This window comes from Patiria miniata, unplaced genomic scaffold (genome assembly GCF_015706575.1).
Source record: "Patiria miniata isolate m_02_andy unplaced genomic scaffold, ASM1570657v1 HiC_scaffold_7, whole genome shotgun sequence".
NCBI lineage: Eukaryota > Metazoa > Echinodermata > Asteroidea > Valvatida > Asterinidae > Patiria > Patiria miniata.
Genome location: NW_024037074.1, coordinates 8,683,849 through 8,703,350, shown reverse-complemented (window position 1 = coordinate 8,703,350; position 19,502 = coordinate 8,683,849). Strand labels below are relative to the sequence as shown.

The window sequence follows — 19,502 nt, the reverse complement described above, 5'->3', positions numbered from 1 at the left end:
CAACAACATTACTTCATCAAAAGCAATGAAGAAGGACACAGATTATCACATGGCCGAGATGTACAGCCAACACAGTTGTGTGATGTAGCAATCAGGTTTGGAAAATATCAAAACTATTTTTATGGTTTTTTTTTTAATGGGGAAAAAGACCAATTATATTTAGCCAGCTCCTCTGACGTCAATGCTGTCATCGTGAACGCATAAAATGAAATCATATTATTTAAGTTTTATGATAAGTGTATGTCTTGCAAACTATCAGTTTCACCGCATTACGCATGTCACAAACAATTTACAGATCCAAATGAACGCAAAAGAGACATATATTATTCAGACGGCTGTTTCAAGTTCACCATGATGATAAGCCCAAGTTAACTTTTTGAAAGCCAACGGCTGTTTAGCGATGAAACGGGTCCCAAGAGGTTGATATCAGCTTCATCCGAGTGGGTTCCAGGAATCGATACTCAAATGCGATATTAATAAATCCACAATTATTCGGCTTTCGACCGGTAGTAGCGCAGTCATGCCTTTCGGCCTGCGTACGGAGGATATAATGCTCGATTCGCCATGATCATAGGTTCATAGCGATGCTTAGAACCTAGTTTGGCCTTGACATTTAAGCTTGACAAAGTAATTAATGAAGGAGAGAATGAAGGAGAGAATTAATACGGTGTGACTTTTTTTTTATTATATAAGGTATAGCTAAGAACTACTGTTAAATAGAAACACAAAAGTAGAAAGTGTTCTTTAAAATGTTAGGAAATTTGTTTTTCTGAATAGACGATTAAACAACAGGAATTGCGCGAATGAAAACAGATTTGTGGATTGTTTTGTTGTCGTGCATCGCTATGTGATCTTACACCATGCCATGTAGTCGTTTACGCATTACGAAAAAAATCCGAAATGATGAATAAATCTATCTTGTCAGTGTAATGACTTAGACAATAAAGAAGCACGTCATCTTAATATGCAGGCAGACATAAAGTCAAATGGCGGTGATCTTTAAGATCAACGCGCGTTATTTGATATGTAAATTTAAATTTCCCCTACTAGATGCGAGAATATAAATAGGCCTACTTGGAAATGGCATCAAGCAAAACGTGCAGAAATGAAAGCAGCTTTTCTGAGTAGCCTACGGCGGCTAGGAAAGACCAGCTCGGAAAGACCAGGAAAATACAGAATTTATTTTCAATTTGCTTTTAATCGATGAATTAAACTTGCAAAACGGTAGGAGGTATCAAGCAATTTCTTCAAGAAAGGTGTAACATTACCGAGCCTTGACCACCACGAAATGACCGGAAACTACGCTGAATTATTCATCAATAGGTCTGAAATTTCACCGGAACACCGGCTTGGTGTTAGGTCAGCCTCTTCAAGTGGTCAAGATGACCAGAGAGGCCAGTCCGTACTGATCAGGACGATGACCCTGACAGGCAAATACGGTGATAGATAAGGTGGGGATAGAATGAGACAAATGATGCAAACACAAGTAAAATGGGCGGGGACAAGACTAGAGGAGACCAATCAAACTCCAACCATGATCGATCCCATTACAGAACTCTCCAACACACTTGACCGGGAAAAAGTGCAAAAACAACATGCTCTCGGGAACGAAGAGGCAACAAATATGGCGGTGTATATGACAAAGAGACAAAGAACATCTCCTTTATCATCAACATTTTGAAATTTTTTGACACAACCTGAAAATAAATTCACAATTTTCCTTATAATTTATAATTTTATATCACACTGAATAGCTACGTGTCCATCATTTTTCAAAGCCTGTCTGAAAAATCAATGTACCACCACATTGCGACCGTCAGAAAATATCGACACCATATTTCTTTCATAAAAATACCCAAAAGAATATGCACCGTTAGCATCTTTTATACTTAAAACAGACAATGAATACAGGAAAAACAAGCTGCACAAAGTATTTTATGTAGGCCTAAGCAGTATTGCGTCATTTTTTTTCCTTGGCGATTTGTAAAGACCGTCAGAACGAAATTGGTTACCAACACCTTTTTTTTCTTCATGCAAGCAAGGAGTGTAATTTTAGAAACGGGTTTCGGATACTATAGACTTTTTCGAAATCAAATTATTCCTTAATGTGAACACGCTAATGGCCAGTGCGTGTATATATCGCCGCCTTAAATGAAGACTAATATCTTTTCCTTCTTAAGTGAGCTTTAAGTTTCGCACGGTCAATATCTTAATGGTAAAAACTGTCATCATTTATCACAAGGCTGGCGTGTTCTTTTATATTCATAACGCTCCCATTTCTCCAGATAAATTGCCGTTGAATCAGTGCACAACCCGAGGCGTTAGCTTGCCGACAATATTTGTCATCCTCTCCCTGTGAAAAGTCCGAAAGTGGATGTTGGTTGTCACGGCAACGGGATGTGTTGCCGACCTTTCATCATTTGCTTTCCCGCCATCCGTTTCCGTCCGGGCGTTTTCCCCGCGTTAATTACGCTCAGTGCGCAGACGCAGCATATCTCTGGAGACACACTTGTTTTGCCTACAGCAATGAGGCATTTTTAAAGTCTATTCGTTGTGGGATTGATACTTCACGTTTTTATTTCAACTTCCGTTTGGTAAAATCAAACTAAATACAATGATTGTGGTTTCACCGGTGCAAAATAAACCAATATTATCATTTCAACTTGATAACTTCTTTATTGGATATAAATCTCATGGCTCAAAAAAGCCCCATGAATTTTTCAATTTTGAACCGTCACATCGGGGTGTGCCAAGATAACAGAGCACCAAGATAGGAGTTTGTTCAGTAAATTACATTTCATCTCTCTCGCGGTGAATACAGCCTTGTATTGTTTGTCAAGACCTCCGCTACGGAGACTTGGCTTCTATAGAATGAGAACACGGTATGAATATTTGATTGATGCGGATTGTGTTTTCACCTGCAGAGGCAAACATGATGTCACCAGACGAGGATGAGATGGATGGAGATCAATCAAAGTACAGGCCATGTGTGGACTTTAAAGAAGCCTTGGTTGATGTCTATCTAAGGTTAAATTATGGACCGGTGCGGTAGTCGTTTCATCCTTGTATAAATATTTGTTTTCACTACACTAACCAGAATATTGTTTCAATGGTTCACGAGTTCGTGGCTATGCATCCGGCTTGAATATAATCTACAGGGTGGTTTGAAATAAAGAAAATCCACTTTTGACAGCAATTTCCACCTATTTTTACAAATTATTTAAACTTTTGATTGGTAGTTATTAAAGTACCGGCCTCAATAAAAGTTACCAGGTCACAACATTTTGTTGGCAAGGTTTATAATTTTTTGTGAACTACAAAAAAGTCCAATTTACATATAATAATACGTGGAAAAGACTCATTTTGGTGAGTTTTATTCAAATTAGCATAATATCACTAGTCTTACTAAGCTTTTATCACCATGCCTGGTTAAAGGGCTATACTTCACTACTATGTGAAGAAACAATTAAAATAAGTTAACTAAGTAGGTGAAAATTGATGTCAAATGTGCTTTCCCTTTATTTTGAACCATCTTGTAGTTTTAATTGTATCATGAAACTCTATGTTGGCCTAGCAGCAGATTTTAGAAATCATATCAAATACAGACCACATCAAAATCATACATTAAAACAGTTTTTTCGTAATCATAAAATCAAATAATTGGATCACATTATTTCACATTACTTCAAACAGTTTATTCTGTAAGACATAGGTATACATTTCGTCGGTATATTGAACGAACAAAACAATGCCATGTTCACCTCGATTAAAAAAAAAAATCGCTGTTCAGTAGTTTCGGAGAGTCTATAGCCTTTCGAACTTACGTCTCAAACAAGAAGGCACAGCCTTTCAATAGTTTCAAAACCTTACTCGGCCATGGCACGCAAATCAAAATGCGAAAAACAGAAGAGCTTCAACGGCAAGAATTGTTTGCCCACAAATATTTGTCGGCTTATCCTAGCTCTTGACGCTCAGGTAAGGTGGTCCTTTGGTCTAGATTTCCCGAGTTCATCGACTGATGACAATTGAACGTGAAATCCTACCCCATCCAGCGTTTCTCAAACAACATGCCGATGTATTGAAGTAGAGCATGGGCCCATTAAACCATATCCCTCTGTATCCAAACCGAGAAATGCGAGCCTATTTTGTCAAGCTTAGCCCCACTCTCTGAAACACTCGAATCGCACCACGAATCTCATCGTTCGGTAACAATTTCAGAATAAGTAGCACATTTTTCTACTGACATTTGATTTCTTTGACTTTATTTGATAGAGTCAAATTTGACTGAAGTGTCCTAGCTTGACACCCACACATTCTATTTCACGTTTTTATTACCAAATCTGCCTATGAGAAATAGCTGTCAGGTTGAAAATATCAAAAATAGGTTCTCCGTTGTGTCGCTTTTTTTAATGCAGACGCACAAAATTACAAACTGAAATGCGTAAACAACTTTCGCAATCATCACCGACTGTTCAGAAAGAAATTCAGGCAGTTTGTTCTTATTCATTTCATTTCATTTCTTTTATTTGTCTCAAATCGTGGCCTAAAGGGCCAAATTCCAAAAACAATTAATTCTAAAAGCGATTAAAACTTGCATAACACACACACAAAAAGAAATGATGAAAAAATGATGAAAAATTAAATAATGATGAAAAATCTCCATATTCATGGAGATTCTTTCATCAATATACCCAACAACAAATGTTTCTTCCTAAAAAAAGACTAGATATTTGAAAAACAATTCTAACTATATGAGAATAGACGAGTTGCTGTCAAGGACACAATAGCCCGCAACACTCAAATTCAGTGTTTAAATTAACAGCATTTGCAATCTCCAAGGAACCAGTCTCCAGATGCAACAGGTACGACAACCTAAATTATTTTAACACTTCCACAAATTTTGCAAAGCATCTTTTCCCACGGTTCAATTCAAACCCTAATTATTGAATAGACCTCATGCCTTGCGGATGTCGGGGGGGGGGGTGTCTTTGTTATGTTAATGTTTTACAATGAATGCACGTAAGGCTTACTCGTGTTTATCATAGTATAGCGATACCAAACCATTTCCTTCTTGCATGTCGCTTTTTCCAGACATCATAAGTACCGAGCACATCATAAACTTGAAAATGAATACGCTATTTGTTGGCCTCCCTGCGTGTAAAACATCATATCGGTGTTTTAAAAGCATCTTGATAGGAATACAAATACAAATCTCAATTTTGATCTCAAAATGATTGAAAATATCAGACAAGGGAACGCGCCCGGCAAGCAAACACTTATACAGGAGAATAGGAGAGTTCTAGGAAAGCAATGACGTCACGCACGCTGCCCGTATTCCCTCCGTGTGTTCTACTTCGGAAGTGCAGTAAATTACCCCGGGGTTTGTAATCAAGGCACCCTTCGCCTTGGATTATCATGGGGAGATTGGACGACCGACGCCCGCTAACAAATGCCCTGGGCCCGCCAACAAATGTCATGTTTCTATACGGTAAATGTTAATAATGGCCTTTTTGCTGTTTTTTTTTTTTTTTTTTTTTTTTGCCGCCTGAATGAAGTTTGCGATCAGGGTGGAGTTAAGGTAAATTGCAAATTGCCGCCAAGGCTATCAGTGTGCAACCCTATAATAAAATTACATATTCTCGAAACATAAGTATATTTTTGCGCAGGAACCGAAGGGCCTGCTTATTCTATGAAAAGCGTGCAAGTCTCGCCAGTTCAGGCTCGATCCACCTTCATGTGAACGTCTTGGTACCGAACACTGATTAGTCTGGTCACCGACTCTCATGTTTAGAATTTACCCAATTGTTGTCTGTGCGATCGAGTAAATGATATTTGAGGTCAAATTCTTTTGTTATAGTCATCAATTCGCAATCATAAAATGTTCATGCTTTCTTTTTCTTTAACAGAACCCAATCAAATTAGCTACATGTGGTACCTTTTGACTTGTCAGGACACAAACTATAAGCGCCAAAAAATAGGATGGTGGCCGGAAATGTACAATATTCCCGTAAAAATCTCGCCGGTTTCAAAAATGCACAATCTACAATCGCAGGGGTAACTAACTGACTGAGTCCGCAAGTACAAAATGAGACCTGTAGGCCCAACACCAAGCAAGCCTTGCCGTGCTGAATCAAATTTGTGTATGAACGACACAGAGCATGGAAGTCAAGCTGGAAGCTCATGGTCTGCCGAGGGATCTTCGGTGGGGAATTCAGCCGGGAATCACCTATTGCTTGTGATTTTGTTCGTTGCAGATAACGATGCAACCGCATCTCCCTAAGCAGAGATAATCTGCTAAATTACTGCGTCTTTTAAACGAAACCGTGACAGGTGCAGACTATATAAAAAAAAAACTCCGTTGCTAATCTTTAAACAAATTACTAAACGTATTGAACCAACAGAATTACGTACATAACTGATTTACACTGTTACAAAGATTTTACATCTCGTTATTTTGCAGAACGCAATAAGGATAATGTACATTGTATATTCTCGATCTCGTAACTGCCGCTAACCAAAATAGAACGTCGTTATCCCCGAAGTGATAAATAAACGCCTTGTTGTCAAAATCAAACAATTTCCTTATAAAGAAAATAAAATAACTCATCCTGGAAAGACATTTCTGTTATTTCCTCCAGTGAAAAGGGCTGCGTAGGGTATAAGGTGATTCGTGACGTCATAATTGGCTCCCATGTGAAACCACCTGCTCATTTTGCTGCCAACTGATCGATAAGGAAACCGTCCTATATGTACGGATAGCTTACTACCTGTCACCATCACAGACTTGAACTATATTTGTCAAGTTCCCCCGGAAAAAAAAACATGAAAATGAAAGCGACCATAATGTTATTTTTTTTTTTACGAATTTTCAGATAAGTTTGAAGTTATTAAAGTCCATGAAATGGCGTTCCAATATTCTGTACATCAATTGTCACAGCGGATCTATTTTTATTTGTAGCACTAATACAATATTTTACATTAAAACCAACATAAATGCATAATACATGTACGCTGTTCGTTTAGCATTGTCGAAACTATGTCAAGCACAGCATAATTGTCTAGCTAAGATTATAAATTCAGGCTTAAATGATATAATTACACGATAAATTTGACTATCCATGTGCGTGAGTTCAGATTTCTGGTACGATATATTAGCCATTCCATTTTTAATGACACTGTTTATGTCTCCGGCCATCGTGACAGAAAAAATTATGTTTCTGAGGATTGATACCGTTGCCCACATTCAGTATTAATAGAACCTGCCCCAAAGGTAGTGAACTTTACGAAATTCCGACGACTGTTTACAAAAACTCCACTTCAAGTACCTTCCAAAGAAATAGATGAACGAACAAACTATGCAGAAATGGTATCTGTTTCATGTATTCATTCATTCCAAAGTGCCAAATTGGAAACTCGGTACTTGTAAGTATTTTCTAGCTTTTATTTAAAAAAATATTTGTAAATGATAGTAAACTATGACCCCAAAACGAATCTGAAACAGTCGTTTGGATTGAGAGGCAATAGTTTTCATCAATCTGATCGGGTTAAGAGCGCAGCAGTTCGGATCGATTTTTGTCCACCTTCGATTTTCCTCGAGATGACATTTTGACGCCGGTTTAGCTGATCGTTTGGCCGACATTATTGGATTAATGATGACTGTTTACAACGATGCTTCTCTGTTACGAAAACGCTTGCGTGCAGCTCAGCTCAAAATGACGCAGACGGGTTGTATTTTGTAAAAAAAAAAAAAAATGCAGTAAGCAGAATACGTCAACATTAAAAGAAATTAAAAAGAAAAACGAAACCAAAGCAATTTTGTTTGAACGGATATCGAAACCTTGGTCAAGTGACATTTTGTGTACTACAAAAGATTTTTTTGTTTCATTAACTCGAATACGGAGACGTGACCATGAGAAATAAGTGAGACATTATAAAGAATACTTTGGAGAGGAAAAATAACGACCTGACTGCATAATCGGGTCTGCTTCCAGGCGAATAATCCATCATACGATCGGCAACATAATCCACCGCGCCAGGAAAGTTCTCTTCAATTTCAAAGTCCTTATTATTCCTCGGAATTCCCGGTGGATATTTACATCCCTAAGTATTCCCCGGGAAATATTGCAACCCTAGATCCAAGAGATGTGAATAAATAGAAACGCAAGCTGATCACAACCTACAGCGTCGCTCTCGGAGGCAAATGAACGGAATTACATTCTAAACACTCGCGATAATCCACAATTGAATGTTCCTATACCACGGGGGCTTGCGCTTATACATCAGACTCACGCCACACGCACGGCTCATAGTCGTCGCAGTATAGGGCCCACCTACCCGCTATCCCTCCGGAAATCTAGCCACATATATTCAAGTCACGATCAATGCATATATTTCCACAGATAAACTGCAAATTTGCTGGAAAGCTCATACGTCATTACAGCGTCCGGTAAAAAAACTCCAGCTTTCCGCAAATCATTTCATCGTCGACTGATCATATTAATCGTGCAACATATCTGATGGGAATACTCGTTCATCCGTACACAAGGTTTTTTTGGGCATCACATCGACAAATATCACGGGCTAGTGTGTCTTTAGGCCCTAGACCTATTAATTCAACATCTTGTAAAAAAAAATACAAGAATGGTCGCGGGAGTGATAGTTTGGTATCATTGGGTAATCAGAGCAAAGTTTTTAAAGACTAAAAATAGAATTATTATAATTGCCTGCAATTTAGCAATGTTAACCGGCCGTTTGCAAGAGCCTGCGTATCTACGAGGGGGGGGGGGATTAGGTCTACGCCCCCTTTGGCCGCAAACAAATAGGAAAATGATGCTGGAAAAAGGTAGCTGATGCCTGCTCCCCCCCCCCCACCCCCCCGGGCCAAAGTTGGATTTGCCCCTGAACCAAACCTAACTTTGAATAATAATCTTATAATGAAAGAGCTTCTCCTGATATTGACTACAATCTCTACTGATCTGACCGGGTACTTGGTGTTAAAGGTAAATGTATCTGGTATTTCAGACAAAGTTTATTACGACTTTCAAAAGATAAATTATTGTTATACCGAGGACCTCGATCAAAATGTTAGCCATGCGGTTAGCTATTATAACAGAAGATGTAACATATCCCATACAAGCCTGCTTTGTTATAAACGAAGACAGAACAAAATCACATGCCACCCAGATCTTTAGAAAACATCTATTGACAGCAAAGATTACAGAATATAAAACTGCAGGATATGGCCATCTTTTGAGATGTGTGCTGTTGTTTCACAAGGATATATACGCAGGAGCACACCTTTTGCGCATACATTGTTACTGAATTAAAATAACAACAAAAAAACTCAGTGATGGCCACCGCCTGCAAATGGTCTATAGTCAGTGTGGCGCAGCATCTGCTCAATCGAGAAAATGACAATCAGCATTGTAGCAATCGCCGGAGGGTCGTTGAGTCTTACATTGCACCAATCGACACTTCTTACATCGCACAGGGACCCATCCTCACCGCAATATAAATTTTCTGCCTGACGGCACCACATGCAACCTTCCCAACTCAATTTACAAAATTCAACAATGCAAATCTCATTTGCAGCGGACGGGAAGGTAACAGTTTAAAATGTCCTGTCACAACTTGGCCGAAGGGAAAGTACGGACGCAAACCTGAGAGAAACAAGACTCTCTCGTGTTAAATTATAAAGTGGAAACATCAATACGACCGCCGGGTACAGGGACGTACCAGAATAAAGAATGTGATTTCAAACCAGATTGGCAATCATAAAATATTCACTATGCAATAAACAGCGACAAGCCGTTTTTGGCTCCAGGCCACAGGTCTGTACACTATATTCATACCAAAAATGCGCGTGAAGTATTCAACGTTAGATTGCTCTTCATTGTAATAGTATTGGTAGGCGGACTACGGACTGAATGTTCTCTTTGACATTTTTGTTTTGCATTTTATTTTTGTCTTGAAATTCTCATTTGGTTCTGAGAAGAATCTGTATAAACTCACTGAAAAATTATTATTGATAGGATGGGTTTTTAAACTACGACCGGTACGTTACCTTTTTCGGTTTATCTGAAGAAAGAAGTAAATTTTATTTTTTGTTGTTGACATTACCATGTACACCGTCAGATTATATTTTTTAAAAATACAACTTCGTTTTTATAGTCTATAGCCTGTCGAAGAGGAGATCTTTTATAGTTGTAGTTTTTACAGATATATTTAAAACACTTCAAACGAAATGCAATAAATGACCAAAACACCTCTCCCGCGAAGAGCAGTTCGACGTCATACGACTTCAAGTTATATCAGATATGGCCAATCAATAATTTTGAACTTCGACACTTTCTAGCGGAGACACACCATTTCCGCGTTCATCGATTTTGGCACATACCCCCGAAAGCCTCGCAGAAATAAAGTAGATCGCGATATTACTTTATTCGTGAGGCGAGCGGGAACACACGTGCTCATCAAAAAGCACAATATCTCAATCGATTGTGAAGTGGTAAAAGGAAGGATACAACAGGAAACGCAGACTGAGGGTTAAAGCGAGTCACAGAACAGGAAGATGGGCTGGGCATCGCTGTCAAAATAAAGGAATATTGAGGTTAGATTCACGAAGGAAGTTGTACAATTTTGGGCAAGTGATGACAGTTTGTACGTGACTCGCAGTTATGTCTTGTCATGTTGTATTACCTTTCGATTCACTTTGGCCTTTACTATATCCCAACGCACATCGCATTGGTCACGTCGATTGAACACAATGGCACGAATGTGGGGAGTTATTGTTCGCGTAATTTCACATCTCTCAAAGAATATATTAAATAGATTTTGTTTAATCATTCCCTTGTTCTGAAGTGCGTCATTTTTTTTAAAAGTCCCTCTTGGAGTATATAGTCACTGCGCATGCGTAATAACCCATGCTTGTGACCTTTTGTGGAGAGCAAATGATTTATTATTTGTCCCCATCTTAAAACCTTTCCAGTGAGTGATGGACGGAAACACACTGCTTTCTGTGAAAACCTCCGATGTGTGATGACTGAAGGAACCAGTGAGATTAATACACAGTGTTTCGTCTCATCACTCATCGGTCAGTCCTCTTGCATCCAATTCCCCCCTCTCGATTTCATCATCATGTCTCGTTTTGTTAGCTTCAATGGTTCCTTCGCCCACTCGGTACATTCACGGATCATGGCTGACTGGGTGATTTCTTAGTAAACGTGGGTGGTACATCGGCTAGTAATAGAGTTTATTCATGAATTAACTGTCAGGAATTGTCACGGAACTTTGATGGATGTGTTTTACTCTTGACTTCGTCTGTGGTGTGTGCTTACACGAAGAAACACTTGCGTGTGTATAAGTAGACTTTCTTTGTATTAACAAAATACATATCTGTAACATTTTAGGTATGTGCGTGGGTTATGATTGTACATGTTGTGACTTGCGAGTCCGTTTCCTGACCTAACAGTAATGTTCAACAATATAGTGGGAGGTTTTTCGAGAATCCGATTGCAACGGAAACAACTGAAATGTCATCTTCGTAATTAAAGGGAATGTACAACATTTGCTTTTGCTGCAATTTTCAGAAATAAATGGATTTGGATGATTAGTTAAATGTTAAAGCAAATATTGTTAAAATGACTTGGTTCACGTTTTGGGCTTGCAGATGCTGGAAAAACCAAGAAAACCATTCATGTTCTTGTAGTCTGATTCCCTGACCACACTTAAGATGAAACAGAGAATTTATAGACTTTGGAGAATTGTAAGGTCAGAGAATCAGTCTAGCAGGCTTGTACCCCTTCACAGTTGTGTAGTCAATTGCAAAGAAAACGCGGAATTACTTATTATGAAAAATTAGGAGCAGTTTTTGAAAAAAAGCCAGTTTTCTCCAACGCTGGTCGGCCGACCAGCGTTGGAAAAATGCCATGTTTTTCTTGAAAAAGTCAGCACACCAGGAGCCACGATTTTACAGGATGCTTTAGACTGCCATTCCCTAACAATCCAGTAAGGTATTTTGTGATAATTTCATCATTTCGTTTTGTGATAATTGCAAATGTTGTATCTTCCCTTTAACTATAAAAAGGATCAATTTAACACCAACTTATATGATTTTATAAGGATATTGATAAGTAAACGAGTCAGTCGCAACATGCGTAATCTGTATTGGATATTTCATTTCAAATACGACTGAAAATTGGTTTGTTTCAACCGATATCACTAAAGAGGTCTCTATTCAAACAAATTGAAAAAAACTCTACAAAGACCAAACGTCTCCAATCCATCAGAAAGGGAAAATTTAAGGCAACCCCACAGAGTTGCAGAGATTTAGAAGCAATCGGAACATTGTGTTGACATGGACTTTACACAAGAGGTTCTTCCGTTTACATTGTTGTACGTTTCTCCCTACTCTTCCTTGAAGGCACACACACACAGCTATCGCTGGCACCCTTGAGTTTTGAATCGCTCAATGTTAGTATTTCTTGTCCGCCGATGAATCATTCATCAAAGACAGATGTGTAGAGAACCTAATAAGTATTGGTACGAAACTACAACATGATATTTTCAGAATGTACTTGATTTCCCCCATTTTTTCATACATTAAGTTCAAACCTCCATGGCTAAGTTTCAAGAGGTATATAATTGATTGATATCACGAACTCAACAGGTGCAATGGATTTTAAGATGAGTCCCCCCCCCCCCAAGAATATTGTTTAAAAATGTTGACTGCAAAGAATGCATCAGGGTTTGATTTCCAGGAAATTTAATTTTGCATGATTAAACAAATCTTCCTCAGTATATATTTGTTTACAATCAAATCAAAAAACGCTCCAACAGCGGGGATTATATCACAATCTAGATGAAATCCTATCGTATTCTTTACTACGCTGTTGCGAATCAGTCCTGCGCTATAGATCATGCAGGCTTAATGTCATAATTCCGCTTCTGTCTCAAGCTAAGCCGCCTTTGCTTTGATTTCTAACATCTGAATTCTTATAAGAGTCATTTTAACTAGAGCGGTTGATCATCATCACCAGGTGGAAACCACGAGGAAAAATAAGGGAAGACAAATAAATTGCACCAATAATAGAAATGAAGCACGTTGTTACCGGCAGAATCCTAACAAGGTAAGGGACATTAATTGTCATGTTTTTCTCAAGCGAAGGTTATAACTTCATTTTTGTGTGTGGAAAGCTGCCGTGCGCCATAGTTTGACGACTTTCCTGAAAGGTGGAGTGTATTAAATAAATAACAGCCCGAAATCCCTTGAGGTTTGATAAATAACAGCCCGAAATCCTTTGAGGTTTGGTTGTTCACGAAACATTGTTTATAATTCTGGAACATATATGTAAAAATACAATTTCAGAGACCAAAGCATGCAAAACCACGAATTAGATATCTACCAAACAATTTGGTGCGCATCGATTCCATTGCCTGTGATTGAAAGAAATTAAAATAACATTCAATATTTTACCCTCAACTAGTCGGTGCAATAAAAAATTAAAACCCAGAAAGATGACAAATAAAACGATGATGCGAACCGGTTACTGAAATACCTGAAATACCCAAATCGTAGCGTACATACATTTGGTTTTTATCAATAAGTATACCAGCATTCTGATGAGTTTCAAACCATATAAGGCAATAAGGAGAATCTTTTCAAGTCTAAAGTGTTTTTTTAAATATTTTTTTTCCTCTCTTTTTGGTGACGCTTTAAAAACAAAATGACCAAATTGACAGAACTCTTCAGACGACGAAGCGCAAAATTGTCCAGAAAAGGAGCAGACATTTCCCATCAAAAAAGCAATAACGTCACGAAAGGGCGGGAAAAGTCGGACGAGGTCAAAAAAATATGAAAGCGTAGACACAAACACTTCACGTCTACATCGAGAATAAAGTGAGTAATGCAGTTGATTAAGGCCACTGACATTTGATATTAAAAACACCAGATACCGCGCTCCCTACGCCACCAATTGACATTTCTGGTTCGGATGAAGAGTGATCACGTGATTTGGTGATGGGAATACAGCATATATTGCTTGAAACCTTTATGATTGTCTTTAACTTACCGATGATTATACGCCTTAAGCGACATTAACAGCGATTTTCAATAGGGTATGACACACACGTACAATTAGTTTTAAAACAATGCGGATATTGCAACAACAAAAAAACTCAACAAGTTTATAAATCATATCTTTATTTTTGAGGTGAAGTGCAGTTTTTGGTTTTGTTTCAAGAGTGCTAAGGCTCAAGTGTGACAGGGTGTAATAACATTTTATCATATAGTTTCCCGTTTACTAGAGGCAAAGTATTTTTTTTCTTTGAATGACTCAAAATGTAAACAATGTAGTGTAGTCATTCATAAAATTTGTGAATAATCTTGTTCTTGACTACCAGCAAAACTTAGATAAACCGAAAGATATACCAGTAAAAAAGATTCCAATGTCAACATCTGCGTAAGATAAACATCGCATGATATTAACAAAGATCATAACAAAGGAAGTCATGGTTATTTCAAGATTATGATTTATGAATTACTTTCGTTCTTAGCCACGGACGGATTATGCTCGTTTCTGCTTGAGTGATTTGTTTTCTTTTGATTTATTTCACATGCATTTCTTCATAACAGCAGTATATCAAGGACAATGTGCAACGGTCCAACAGACATTCATCGACAATTTAACCAAAAAAATAACATAAATAACATATAAGTTCCTTGTAAATCTGATGCAAGGTCTAATGGTTGTCTTAAAAAAAAGCCTATACAAATGGGGTTTACGATTTTCTTAGTGTGAGATATGTCAAGTTTATTTACAAATAAAATTCGCTGAAGGGATGTTTAGTAAAAAAAAAAAATGAATATTCTTCAATTAATATTGTAAAGACACATCAATGTAAACATTTGTCGAAAAGCTGCGATAGAAAAACCTGCAGTGGTTGAGTATAATCAAATTTAGTTCACTAATTTACATCCGATTATAAACGTTGCTAGGAATTGTTGGTGGTTTTGGGGTTTTTTGTTAAAGTAATGAAGCATTGATACAGTTGGGATATCATCCAACGATAACATAGTTTAAACACTAATCTTCAAACAGAGACGAGATGATATTATATGTGTGCGCATGCGGCTCATTAAGACTTTTCATAAAAAGACTGATAACAATTACTCTTTTCGCCCCAATAGGGTGACTTTCCCATAGACTTCTGCACAAACCTAAACTGTCACCTAACCCAAGTTTACCTTATGTTTTTTTCCACGAAATTTAGTATTTATACTAATTGGACCATGAGGAATCGATCTAGATGGTTAGCGACAGCAAAATTCATTGTCCTAAGGGTCGTTTTCATAAAAGGGCGACAGTTATTTTGTCGCCTCAATAAGGTGTATCCCCCTATTGTGGACGGAGTTCGCAAAACCTGTCGCCCTATTACAGTAATAGTAGTAATAAATGATTCACTGATGTTGGCCATCATCGAATCATCAATGTTGCTAAGAGACATGAGACAAATGTAATGAAGCCTGAATACTGCCAGACATGATCTATATTAAAAGTATATCAGCCGTATCCGTAGCTTTGTGACGGATGGTATAACTTGCTAAGGCTCGTTAAAACTTTTCAGAAATGACCGATGAATGATCATTAAATATAATTCACTCATTATGTACACCGAAGCATGAATGTTGCTAAGAAACATGCTACAAATGTAATGCAGCATGGAGACAGTCGGCATCATATGATGAAAGAGTTTAATAATTGAAACAGAAATGAGTCGTAAACATCATGTCCCTTTTCAACGGATGGTATTATTTATGCAGCTCAATAAAATATGTCATTATGCTGATGAATGTCGGGTTACCGCTGAGTAATTTTTGCCCCAGTTATCTCGTCTGGTCGTGAATTAATGAGGCGTGCTTGTTTATGGATTCCAAGAGTATTTTCGAACGCCTCCGTCTCGCATCAGTCACTTGATGAATGATTCGCGCACGATTCTGGTGTTAATTTCCTCCGATTTTTATTGCATCATACCATATATCATGATAATACTTTGCCATAAAGTAAAGTGCAAAAATAGGCAGACGAAGATGAATACATCAGTAATAAGGTGTTTGCTTGAGGACAGACAAAACTTTGGCCCAGATATTTTGTTGGCTTATCAGCATCTACAATGTTTTGGTAGCGTCCATGCCACACCATGCCACACCAAACATTACATTGCATGCTACTCAAATGGAGTATGCCTTCCTTATTAACCAATCGTTTTCGGCATAAAAATACAAGAATGATAGTCAATGTTATTTTGTGAATACTATCACTCAAAATTCCTTGGAATATTTTTTTTCTTCAATTTTTGTTATACATTCACTGTACTTAAAAAAAAGGTGCTAAATCGGGACAGGTTATCTGAAAAGCGGGAAATCCAATTAATAATTTGGAGAGCTAAACAAGTCAAGCAAAATGGGATGTCTAGAGAAAATTATAAATAAGACTATTTTGTTAACCTGCGATCAATATGTTGAAAGTGTATAGAATCTGAGCGGCACGTACGCACATATTCATTGGAATTACAAATGACCGTGTAGCTTGCAATGATTATTCACGATAGGCCACATATGATGCTGTATCAATGATCGAAATCACCTGTAAAAACATGCCGTTGTGTCAAACATGTTACAGCATGGTAATGTATCCGTTGATTAGCAAACCGTTCTACAATTGATAACACATTATATGAATATAAAACTCCTTTTTAATTAAATGAAAATTACTCCTAGACACGTAAGATAAATTCACATATACTTTAAATTCTTCATTTTATAACTACGTGAATCCTGCCATAAACGTGGTACCAGAAAATGAAAGTGAATCGCATTACAGCGTTTATGCACGCTGCAATGTAATTAAACAGAGTGAGATCTTACCTTAAATGCAACGTGCTTGTAATCATTGATTGTCTCTACGATACGGTGCATTATATATGGCTGATACCTACCTGGGTTGCAGTGGTTGTATTATGCTGAGCACATGCACGAAACAGCACCTGACCGACAGCGGTGACCCAATTGAACTACGTCCATTCACTCAGTGCAGGTCGGGTCTTATCTACGGTAGATAGCAAACACAGAGGCGGAAATGCATTAACACAGCGCACAACCCCACCAAGTCATTTATTAATTGCCAATGGTGAATGTCTGTTTTTAACTGATGCTTGCCCGATATCTGACAGTTCATTAGTCGGCGAGGCGAAGGATCAATCCTGAATGGGCTTGAGAATAATTCAAAGGTCAAAGGTCACGTATCGCTAGACTCCGTACCTAGAGACTTTCGATTTTAACAGGTGGTTCACACTTGATTTAGCTCAGTGGACTTTTATTTTGGTTCATTTAAAGGCTACTCAAACCAAAGGAAAAACGTTGAAAACGTTTCATGAAAATTACACTGCAAAAACTGTGTTTGGCAATTAAACACTTTTCTAAACACTTTCTTGCTATCAGTTTATAAACATGTTTAAATACTAAACATGTTTAGCGTAAGGATGGACTGTGTTTAGCTAGTGAACACTAATGTTTAGGAATTGGACACGTGATGTTTAGCATCTAAACATGTTTACAAATTGATAGCAAGATAGTGTTTATAATTGCTAAACACAGTTTTTAGAGTGTAGGCCTATGCCTATACCCGTGTCTTTACCACTGTGCCTATGAGGTGTGTTTTCTTAATTCTTTAATAATGAATGCACCGTGAAGAGGTATACGCATGTGTATTCCTGTAGCACACAAATCAAAGCTTGCTGCAACCAATCTATATATTTTGATAACCAAATATTTTTATAGAAAGAATTACCTTCTAGATGAACAAACTAATAAATAGTAGGCCTAGTCTCTGCTCGATAAGAAATATTTAAACTTCCTCTCCCTTGTTTATGATCTGTGAGCTTCACAAAATATACGGATCCCGTTTTCGTTAGAAAAATATTGCAAATTCAGAATATTCTTGCAGAGACTGGGCCCGGAGGGGTATTTTTTTATTAGAGAAAACAATGCAATATGTAAAAAATTAATGTTTGGGGGCGAATTTTGCACGGGAAAATTTCCCTGTGCGTGTGACAAATTAAAGTAAACCTCTTGAACAAAGCGACGCCTTTTATTTTATTTAGTATTTCAATCCTGCTGTAATTTTTTTTAAAAGAAGAGAACTCGGTGTTCCAACTCTCAATCCGTACTTACCATTTGTCTATTATGCGTGAATTATGTGCATACTCTTCGATAGCCCCATGCAGCATTAGTGCGGTGTGAAAACGTAATTGATAAACACAGCAACCAGAATCTAATTTATCTTGATCATACACAACCTATCGGCCTCCAGACAACGATGTTATATCCAAGCCAGAATTCACTTCAAACACGGTCCTCTGTTCCGAGATGCATAATTGCTGCTGAAAGTAGTCGTAGTTTTTAATGCGAGAAAAGTCAACATGGTGGGCTTTAGTTGAACTGCGAATAAGCTGCACTCGGTGCATAGTGTAACGTAACAGGAGTTAGTTATATGCAAATTGGGTATTACGGCCTAGAATGGAGAGCAATCCGTAATGGCCCTGTGTGTGTGATTACCTAGGTATGGTAAATTGGCAACATTTGTCAATGTCAGACTGGTCTGAAAGAACAGATCAGCAGCCATCTTTGAGGTGTGTTATGTTAATTCATTAGGTGTTATGTTAATTCATTAACAATGAATGTATAAGAGGTTTACGCATGCGTATCCCTGTTGAACAAAAGCACACACCTCACACATGGCCGCAGTGCAAACGGTCTATAGGAACCGTGGACTTTTAGCCTCCATGTAGAAACCAAGGTAAACTCTCCGAGTGTCATTATCAGAGACAATAATCCTAGGCCTAGGAATATTGTCTCTGAAGTTCTTAATGCCATAATTTTGTTTGCTTATTGTGAGGAAATGTATCGCCCAGGTTAAAAACAAGTGGACTTTTGTATTTTTAGCAAGTTGCGGCCACTGATTGGCGATTTTTTTTTATAATAAATTTGTAAGTAGAATCGCTTAAAACATAATTTTGGCAAGCTTCTCCAAACTCTGATACGAATTCCTCTCAGATTTCAAGGGCGGATCCGGGGAGGGGGGTGGGGGGACTAAAGGGGGCCATGCCCCCCCCCCCCAAAAAAAACCCCCACCGAATCCATTTTTGTTTTTAAGTGACTTCGCAATAAAGGCAGGCAATGAGTACACTACCATCTTTTCCTCAAAAACATTGGTTAAAGTGGTCAGAAATTGCCTCAGATTGCATCACAGAGCATCTAGAATCCAAACATTTTTCGGGGCCCGCTTAAGGGCCCCGAACCCCACGCCGTAATTTTTTTGGACACCCTTTTTGGGGACCAAAATTTTGTTTGCCCCCCCCCCCCCCAAAAAAAAGAATTGTGTTCTTGATCCGCTCTTGTCAGATTTTGATGGTAAAAACCACTGCACATGCACTCCTCGCAAACT

The 19,502-nt window shown here is 38.0% G+C and overlaps 1 protein-coding gene across 1 annotated transcript in view; it reads right to left on the bottom strand.

The window, feature by feature from the left end:
* LOC119744289 (von Willebrand factor A domain-containing protein 5B1-like) overlaps positions 1-18,496 on the bottom strand; it is a 52,810-nt gene extending 34,314 nt beyond the window's left edge. The window contains exons 1-2 of the mRNA XM_038220159.1: positions 18,230-18,496; positions 16,996-17,105 (exon numbers count right to left, since the gene is read on the bottom strand). The gene's annotated coding sequence lies outside the window, so the exon portion shown is untranslated. The remainder of the gene's footprint in view (positions 1-16,995; positions 17,106-18,229) is intronic.
* Between the last annotated feature and the right edge of the window lie 1,006 nt (positions 18,497-19,502).